The sequence below is a fragment of the Saimiri boliviensis genome, chromosome 13, assembly GCF_048565385.1.
Source record: "Saimiri boliviensis isolate mSaiBol1 chromosome 13, mSaiBol1.pri, whole genome shotgun sequence".
Classification (NCBI taxonomy): Eukaryota; Metazoa; Chordata; class Mammalia; order Primates; family Cebidae; genus Saimiri; species Saimiri boliviensis.
This window is the reverse complement of record NC_133461.1, coordinates 423,992-434,564: the sequence shown is the minus strand read 5'-3', so window position 1 is coordinate 434,564 and position 10,573 is coordinate 423,992.

The window sequence follows — 10,573 nt, the reverse complement described above, 5'->3', positions numbered from 1 at the left end:
GCACACCAATCCCTCCCTAATCTCTACTTCTTCTCTTCCCTTCTGTCTGCCCCTCCTTCCTCTGCCAATAACCTGGAATCCCCCTTGTCCATCAACCCTTCTGACCTTTCTCCTCCCTGCCTGCCTGAACCAGGCCCTAATCCAGGACCTAACCCCACCCCAGAGCCTTCCTCCTCTTCCTCTGCCCACAACCCACCTCCTCATGCCCCTCCTGTCACCTCCCACCTCATACGCGGCCCGGCTTACAGTTAGTCCTGCGGCTAACTCCGCCTCTGCCCAACAATTCCCCATTCCAGAGGTGACTGGAGCCAAAGGCACAGTTAGGGTGCATGTTCCTTCCCTTTATCTGACCTTTCCCAAATCAGCCACCGGTTAGGCTCCTTTTCATCAGATCCTCCAATGCTTTACCCAGTCCTGTAACCTCACCTGGAGTGACTTAAATGCCGTTCTTACTTCTACTCTTACCCCGAAGAACACTTAATATGCATTTTATCACCCAATCAACCCCAACATTACAAAAAGGTACAGAAATTACAATCTGGTCCTCAAACCCCACAATAGGACTGAAGCAACCTCACCTTCAAGGTGTTCAACAATGGAAAAATCTGCCCGGCGGCACATCTCAGAACTGCAGACGCTGCCTCCTCCGTAGGACAAACCCCAGCCACACCGCCGGCTCACAGAGACTTCAGAGCACCCAGACTGCAGCGCATCCAGCCACCCCTCCCGGACCTTGCTTCACGTGTTAGAAACCTGGCCACTGGGCCCAGGAATGCCCGCAGTCCGGGACTCCTCCTGAGCACTGCCCTGTCTGTGCAGGCACCCCACGGAAAGTCAACTGACTCCCAGAGCTCCTGCAGCTCCAATCCTCGGCTTGGCGGCTAAAGACTAACTCTGCCCTATCTCAGAAGCCCCCTGGACCATCACGGATGCTGAACTTAAGGTAACTTAGAGGGGAGGACAAGTCCATCCCCTTCTTAATCAGCACGGAGGCACCCACCCCACACTGCCTTCTTTTCAAGGACCTGTCTCCTTGGCCTCCATAACTGTTGTGGGAATTGACAGCAAGGCCTCCAGGCCTCTCAGACTCCCCGAATCTGGCATCACTTAGGCCGGCACTCTTTTCCACATTCTTTCCTAATCATCCCCACTGGTTAGGGATGGATAACATGAGAGTCTCATGAGATTGTGATGATCTCCTGGGGGGACCAGCCTGCAGCGTATCCCAGCGAAATTGTCTGCCTCCTTGACTGTTCCTGGGCTACAGCCACACCTCATTGCCTCCCTCTTACCAAACCTGTGCCTCCATCAATAGCTCCCCCATCTTCCCCAACCTTAACCTAGGGTGTAAAACACCGTCTTCCCATCCGTTGCTACAAGTCACTCACCCCTCATCATCCCCTTAGGACCTAACCACCCTTACCTGCCCCGCGCCAGTACCCCATCCCACAACAGGCTTTAAAAGACATAAAGCCTGTTATCACCCATCTGTTGCAACATGGCCTTTTAATTCACTCTCCTGCTTCTTCAGCATCTATACTCAGGGGTATTGCGTATCCTCTTCGAAAGCCCAAATTTCTTCCCCTATCCTAGCTGTCCAAAACACCGGACAAATTCTACAGGCTAGTCCAAGACCTCCCCCTCATCAATTGGATTGTACCTCCCATCCACCTGGTTGTACCAAACCCCTACACCCTATCTTCCATACCCCCTTCCACAACTCACTATTCTGTTCTTGACCTCAAAAATGCTTTTTCTAAAGCCCAAATTTCTTCCCCATCTGTTACAATCTTTCGCCAGCATACAGGAGCTCTCCCTGCCAACCGTATCTAGTTACTTTCCCAAACCCCAACCCCATCCACTAAACAACAGCACCTCTCCTTCCTAGGCATTGTAGGATACTTTTGCCTCTGGATACCAGGTTTTTGCCCCTGTAACCAAACCGCTTTATAAACCTACAAAATGAAACTTATCTAACCCCATAAACCAAAAAAATTTCCCCCATTCTTCTTTCAGTCGCTAAAAAAGGCCTTGGAGACAGTCCCTACCCTCGCGCTCTCCAGCTCCTCTCAACCCTTCTCTAGCTACACAGCAGAAATAAAAGGCTGTGCCATCGGAATTCTTACACAGGAGCCAGGCCCAGAGCCTGTAGCCCTTTTGTCCAAACAACTTAACCTCACAGCTCTGGGCTGGCCCTCATGACCATGCGAGGCAGCAGCTGCCGTCCTGATGCTCTTAGAATCCCTCAGCATCACAGGCTCCGCCCCACTTACCCTCTGTAAAGTTTTCTTTTTACACCGCACGCATTTACTTTCTGCACACACCCTTCACCTTCTCCAGCTTTATGCAGTCGCCCCTACTACTTAAACCACACCTCAGAAAGCCTCTGTTTCTATTATTTTCTAACTGTGCTCAAATTCACTGTACTCATTTACTTTTACATGCCCTGCTTCTGTTTAAGTTGCCAGTTTACACTTTTCCTCCAGGCGATCACAGCTAATATTTCACTCTTCATCTGGCTCAGTTCTCTGCTCATACCCAATCTTGTTAATGAAAGTCCATGGTTACTTACAGATACCCCAGGTTTCCTCACACACCCTGAAAACAAAAGCTCTCCCTCCACACAGTTACCCCACCGAGCCCGCTACAACCTTTAACAGCCGCAGCCATTGCTGGCTCCCTTGGCACTTGGGTCCAAAGCTCCGGTCCCTCAGAACACTCTCTCCCCTTTTCAGTTACACTTCCAATTCTAAGCCAGAGGAAAAAACTCTGTGATTCTTACATCTGCCTTCCTACCAACTGGACAGGCACTTGTACCCTAGTTTTCCTTACTCCTAAAATTCAGTTTGCCAACGGGGACAAAAGCCTCCCTGTTCCCCTTGTGGTCCCGACAGGACGCAAGTGGGTCATTCCATTGATCCCCTTACTTGTAGGTTAGGAATTACTGCTGCACTCAGCACAGGCCTGGCCACTTGAGTGGGCACCTTCTGTAGCCTTTGGTGATTTCTCTGCTCGCATTGCAGAATTAACTCAGTCATTCTTCCCTCAAGGTCAAGTAAATTCCCTAGCTGCAGTTGTCCTCCAAAACCTCAGAAGTCTTAATTTACTGACTGCTGAAAAAGATCGTTGCCTATTTCTAAATGAAGAATGTTGTTTTTATGTAAACCAGCCTGCCCTCGTATATAATGCCATCAATAAATTAAAGACAGAGCCCAAAAGCTCACTAATCAGGCGAATGGTTGTTCTGGACCTGGCTGGACTGGCTGGACACTCTCTCACTGGGAGTCAAGGCTTCTTCCAATACTTAGTCCTCTGATACTATCTTTGTCCTTCTCTTATTTGGACCCTGTGTTTTTCCAATTAATCCCTCAGTTCCTACAAAACCGTATACAAGCAATAACCAGTCAGTCAATACCTCCTACATTCCCTGGACACATTTTCTCATTGTCTTGGTGATTAACATTTGGCTTCTTGCTCACGCATGTAATCCCAGCACTTTGGGAGGCCAAGGTGGGCAGATCACTTGAGATCAGGACTTTGAGACCAGCCTGGCCAACATGGTGAAACCCTGTGTCTACTAAAAATTACAAAAATTAGCCAGATGTGGAGGTGGGTGCCTGTATTTCCAGCTACTCAGGAGGCTGCGCCAGGAGAATTGCTTAAACCCAGGAGGCAGAGATTGCAGTGAGCCGAGATGGTGCCACTGCACTCCAGCCTGGGCGACAGAGGGAGATTCTGTCTCAAAGAAAAAAAAAAGTAGCTCCTCACTACTTATGCAAATTTCAGCAGCTGGCTTGAATTTCTCCACAGAAAATGGGTTTTTCTTTTCTATCTCATAGTCAGGCTGCAAATTTTCTGTACTTTTATGCTCTGTTTCCCTTCAAAAAGTGAAACTCCCAGAAGTGAAAATCAGGATAACTAACATTAGAAACAGGATGAATTGGCTAAAAAGGTTAGACATAGCTGAAGAGCTGCAGTGGCAAGAGAACTGGACTAAATGATCCCGCTTATGTAAAGTTTAAACACAGGCAAAGCCAAACATGACCTAGAGACACAGACATGCAGTAGAACCATGAGGTAGGGTGAGGGCTGGTTGACATGAGAGTCTCATGAGATTGTGATGATCTCCTGGGGGACCAGCATGCAGGTAACACCTGAGGCCAGTGAGGCATCCTGGACTCGAAGGACGTTGAGCAGCGGCCCTGGCCTCCACCTGTCTCTACTGAAGATACAAAAGTCTCTACTAGAGATACAAAATTTAGCTGGCATGATGGTGCGTGCCTGTAATCCCAGCTACTTGGGAGGCTGAGGCAGAAGAATGGCTTGAACTCAGGAGGCAGAGGTTGCAGTGAGCAGAGATCACATCACTGCACTGCAGCTTGGGAGACATAGCAAGACAATGTCTCAATTTTTAAGAAAAAAAAAATAGGAAGAAGCACTTCCTAAAAACAGCTTTAGCTAGGTATGGGAACACACATCTGTAGTCTCAGCTACTCAGGAGGCTGAGGCAGGAGGACCGCTTGACTTTGGGGGTTTGAGACCAGCCTGGGCAGCATAGATCTTGTCTCTAAAAAGTAAACAAGGCCAGGCACGGTGGCTCACGCCTGTAATCACAGCACTTTGGGAGGCCGAGGCAGGCAGATCATGAGGTCAGGAGTTTTGAGACCAGCCAATATGGTGAAACCCTGTCTCTACTAAAAATACAAAAATTAGCCAGGCATGGTGGCACACACCTGTAGTTCCAGCTACTCAGGAGGCTGAGGCAGAATGATTGCTTGAACCCTGGAGGCAGAGGTTGCAATGCACTGAGATCGTGCCACTGCACTCCAGCCTGGACAACAGAGTGAGACTCCATTTCAAAATAAATAAATGAATAAGCAACAAAAACCCAGCTTTATTGAGACATAATTCTCATGTCATACAATTCACTTAAATTCTACAGTTCAGTGGCTTTTAGTGTTGTTTAAAAACATTTAAATAGGGAGGCTGTTCCGCTGGGGTAGCTTTGGTACTGTAAGTTCCTGCCAATGAGTGGAAGCCCAGGGAAAACCCTGAAGCAGAGGCGACGCTTTACCACCAAAGCTGCGGACTGACCTTCGACAGGGGCTGTCCCACCCTCACCAAGCCGCCTGTCTCCCTTGTCTTCCGGGAGGGCCTCTCCACTGTCCCCCTTCTCCCGCTCCCCACCAAGTGCATCTCCTCTCAGATGTCAACAGGGTCTTCCCAGCTGCTGGTGTCTGGCACTGCCCAGCTCATGAACAGCTGAGTCCTCAATCAACCCTTTAACATTGTAGTGTGCTGCAGTTTCTCTTTCAACAGTAGATTCACAATGTGCAGCCACCGCCAGTCAATTTTAGAACATTTTCATCCCTGCAAAAGGAGACCGAGTACTCATTGGCAGTTGCCGCAGGCAACCACTGATATGCCTTCTGTCCCATGGGCCGCCTGTTCTGTACACTTCACAGATGAGGACTCATGCAGTGGCATCTCCTTGGCTGCCTTCTGTCACTTCTGTCATCGTGTGTTGAATGTTGATTGATAACAACTGCTTGCTTGGCCAAACTGTAGTCAGCTTCTGATGCTTCTCTGAGGCCCATGTGTGGACTTTCTTATAAAAACGGGTTTAGCAAATAACAGTGCCAAGGAATCCCCTGGCACCCATGCCTGGTCACCCTCAATATCTTACCAACATTCTGCATTGTGCTCTTGGCGTCTGACCTCCTGACTTGCCTTCAGCAGGAATCCTGTGAGGCTGCTTCAGCAAGAGCCCACCAAAGCCCCCAGACTCAATGATTCCTCAGCACTTTTGCATCTGCCAACCCCCTCCTTGGTCCTCTATCCCCACATATGCATGGTATATTTGGAATGAAGCCCAGTTCCATCCTAGGGTCTCTTCCCTATCTTGATAATCCTGAATAGGCCATCGGGTGTGGTGGCTCACACCTGTAATCCTAGCACTTTGGGAGGCCGAGGCGGGAAGATCACCTGAGATCAGGATTTCAAGACCAGCCTGGCCAACATGGTAAAACCCCTTCTCTACTAAAAATACAAAAATTAGCCGGGCATGGGGGCGGATGCCTATAATCCCAGCTACTTGGGAGGCTGAGGCAGGAGAATCCTTGAATCCAGGAGGTGGAGGTGGCAGTGAGCCGAGATCACGCCACTTAACTACTGCAGCCTGGGTGACAGAGTGAGACTCCGTCTAAAAAAAAAGGAAAGTTTATTAGAAAGGAAGAATACTGCAAAAGGGTGCAGTGGGCACCTCAGAGAGAAGACTCAGTGTACATTGGTAGATTTTCCTTAGGTGCATTTATGGACCTTTAGGCTGGAGCTTAGGGCTGTAAAATGTCTCAGCATGGCATTCCAGAGATGTTTAGAAATTTTATTTCTAAAAGTGGCCAGGCGTGGTGGCTTGTGCCTGTAACCACAGCACTTTAGGAAGCTGAGGCAGGTGGATCACGAGGTCAGGAGATTGAGACCATCCTGGCTAACATGGTGACACCCTATCGCTACTAAAAATATAAAAGATTAGCTGGGCATGGTGGCGGGTGCCTGTAATTCCAGCTACTTGGGAGGCTGAGGCAGGGTAATCACTTGAACCCGGGAGGTGGAGTTTGCAGTGAGCCGAGGTGGTGTCATTGCACTCCAGCCTGGGCGACAGAGCAAGACTTCATCTCAAAAAAAAAAAAAAAAAAAAAAAAAGATTTTATTTACTTATAAAAGTTGAAAGAAACCTGGAATTGAAGCTGTGTCACTTGTCTGGGGTAATACTCAAAGTTCGTTACCTCACTCCAACGAAATTGAGGACAGGGACACAAAAGGAGTAAGTTTAAGAGTGGAAGTGTAATAGGCAAAAAAAGAAAAGTTCCCTTGTGCAGAGGGAGGCGGGTTCTGAGAGGATTTCCCCCTCCGCATTAAGATGCAGGTGGTTTTATAGATGAGCTTGAGGAGGTGGTGGTTAATCTACACTGGGCACAGAGGATTGGTTCGACCAGGTGTGCCATTTACATAGCACCAGAAGAAGCTGGCCAACTCACCCTCTTAACGCAAATTTTTTATGCAAATGGTGTCTCTACTTGGCTGGCACCACAGTGCCTGCTTTTTTACTGCACATGTGGCGACAAAGAAGAGGGAAGCGGAACCTCCATGTTGAGTATACCTGGCTTCCAGGTATCCCTTTTCTGTTGGCACAGCTGCCGGCATTTACCTCTGCACGCTTCCAGCTGGCTTATCTGTGTCTGCAGCTCGATTTTACAGGCTGCTCTTTGTTAGAAGAGAATAATTTGGGGGCTGCTTTTTGTTAAAAGGGAAGCCTTATTGAGGACTCTCTTACCTTCACTAACTGCCTAGATGATTTCTTTTTAGCTTTTGTTATCAGAATCAGATGCTGTCTTTAGATACTAGGGAAGTTTGATTACTTCAAATTCCCCAGATAAGGAGTTTTGCCTGTGGATGATCTGTTTGATGGTCACCAGGTGACCTTTGCTCCCTTCTAAATTGCTCACTTAAGAAGTTTTGTCCCTGGGGCCTGTTCAATGGTCAGCAGGTGATTTCCACCCTCCTCACAGCCTGGGCAACATAGTGAGACCCCATCTCTACAAAAAATACAAAAATTAGCTGGGCATGGCAGTGCACACCTGTGGTCCCAGCTACTCAGAGGGGCTGAGACAGGAGGATCGCTTGAACCCAAGATGTCTAGGTTGTAATGAGCCTTGATTACACCTCTGCACCCCAGCCTGGGAGATGGAGTGAGAGACCCTGTCTCAAAAGAAAAACTTTTTCCGTGTGTTGTGAATGTGTTCTCCTGCTTCCCTGTGACTTTGTTCATTGGAGACTTGGCTAAGTATCCAAATTGTTTTTCAGATTTAAATGTTAGTAGCTCTCATTCATGGAAAGTTTATGGTCTGCTCTTTTAGCCCTGTGGTGTTATCTTTACACCTGTGGCATAAGGCTGGTTAGTTTTATGTTTGAGAAAAATGAGTCTGGGGAAGTGCCGCTGCCATCCCACAGCAAGCAAACAGCCCCCTCCACACTCTCCTCTTCCTCGTCTCGTGCCTGATCCTCTCCTTTCGTCATCTTTTCTTCCCTCACCCCATCCTTGTTGTATCTCTTTTTGTCTCCAAAGTAAAACAGTATTTTAATTGGTTGCATTTTTTTACCACCCGTTTTTAACTTTAAAAATATATTCATGGCTTTCCCCGCCTCTCCCCTTCCTGTCTTCTCTGCATTAAATTCATCCTCTTCGTACTGTTACCTGAGTGCTTCCCCCATTCCCCCTACCCCACCCCACCCCACCCCACCCCACTGTAGGCAATTCGGAGTGGTACAAATGTTTCACATCCATCTCCTGAGACTGTATAAGAGTCTGATTTTCCTTTGAAGTAAACAGTTGGAAGTTCATTCTACTTTATTTTTCTTTCTAGGTCTCAATATTCCAGGGGCTTTAAAGAAAGAAAGTCCTGTATTTAGAGCCTTGAGTCTGAATTTCAACAAAGGTAATGCTTTCTTTTTTTTTTGTAAATCAAGCAATTATCTTACAAGAAGAAAATGACTAACTTTCACGGTTTAGCAGCTCAAATGGAATGGTAAGAGGAACATGCGGAGAGCAGTCAGACAACGTCAGCGCCTGAGCTATCAAACTCTGTTAGGCAAGAGCAAAGCTGTAAACATTCTGACTTTTCCGTATTTCATGGAGGTGCTTATCCTCTGACTGCACAAGACGCAGGTGGTTAATGACACATCTGCTCAGCTGTGCACCCCTCTTGCTGGGAGGTCCCTGCCTGTGGATCCTGTCAAGTTTGTCAGGACAAGACGCCAACAGGGCTGTTACCAGTGGTAAATTTATACGGGTCTGCAGCAACTTTATTCTTGCCTCCTTGGAGGAAATAATTCGGCTGAGGGGCAGAAGTACTTTTAAGGCAGAGGGACAGATCAAGGCCAGATTTAGAGAAAGAGAGAGAGTTTATTACAAAGCTTTAGAGCAAGAATGAAAGGAAGTAAAGTACACTTGGAGGAGGACCAGGCAGGCAACTTGAGAGATAAGTGTCCCGTCTGACCTTGATTTGGGATTTTATGGGGTTTTGTGTTTCTTCTCCCTTGATTCTTCCCTTGGAGCCGGCTGTCTGCTTGTGTGGTGCCCCCCAGAACTTGGGAGAGGCTGTGTGCACCCACTACTTCAGCTGTAAGAATATTGAGAGTTTGTCTATGTTGCATTACTACTGTTTACTGAAGTTGTACACATGCTCACTTGAGGCATTTTTCCCTTAACGGTTGAGTGTTTCTAGAGGAAGGTCAAACACCAGTTAAACCCCACCGTTGTGCCTCTTGGTGCCATGCTTGAGCCCACTCACCCAACTCCTGATCTTACCAGGAAGCTGCTGATCACCAGCTTCAGGTGTTTTCTGTTTTGGAGACTGCCTTTTCCTGGCTCCTGCTGTGACCAGTTATTAAGCAGTGCACCAAGATGTAATCGTTTTTGTTGTTTGAGATAGTAATTGGAGGTTTTTTTACCTCTAAGAAGATTAAGGAGCACAGACACAAAGGTGAAGCTGAAGCGAAGATTTAATAAGCAAAAGAAGGAAGCTCTCTCCCAGTAGAGGGGGGTCCCAAATAGGGTGGACACTATGAGTCTCGTTCTGGGTTCTTTGTGAACTGGAAAGGGAAGAAATGTGCTTAGTCTGCAGGCTGTCTTGGTGAACACGTGACTTAGCTTGGCCCAGGACCAGTTAGAAAGCTTGGCCTGAGGCCAGGTGCAGTGTCTCATGCCTGTAATCCTAGCACTTTGGGAGACTGAGGTGGGCAGATCACAAGGTCAGGAGATCAAGACCATCCTGGCTAACACGACAAAACCCTTTCTCTACTAAAATTAAAAAACTACCGGGTGTGGTGGCACGCACCTGTAGTCCCAGCTGCTTGGGAGGCTGAGGCAGGAGAATTGCTTGAACCCAGGAGGTGGATGTTGTGGTGAGCCGAGATCGCACCACTGCACTCCAGACTCCCGTCTCAAAAAAAAAGAAAAAGAAGCCGGGCGCGGAGGCTCAAGCCTGTAATCCCAGCACTTTGGGAGGCCGAGGCGGGTGGATCACGAGGTCGAGAGATCAAGACCATCCTGATCAACATGGTGAAACCCCGTCTCTACTAAAAATACAAAAAAACTAGCTGGGCGTGGTGGCGCGTGCCTGTAATCCCAGCTACTCAGGAGGCTGAGGCAGGAGAATTGCCTGAACCCAGGAGGCGGAGGTTGCGGTGAGCCGAGATCGCGCCATTGCACTCCAGCCTGGGTCACAAGAGCGAAACTCCGTCTCAAAAAAAAAGAAAAGAAGCCGGGCGCGGTGGCTCAAGCCTGTAATCCCAGCACTTTGGGAGGCCGAGGCGGGTGGATCACGAGGTCGAGAGATCGAGACCAACCTGGTCAACATGGTGAAACCCCGTCTCTACTAAAAATACAAAAAATTAGCTGGGCATGGTGGCGCGTGCCTGTAATCCCAGCTACTCAGGAGGCTGAGGCAGGAGAATTGCCTGAACCCAGGAGGCGGAGGTTGCGGTGAGCCGAGATCGCGCCATTGCACTCCAG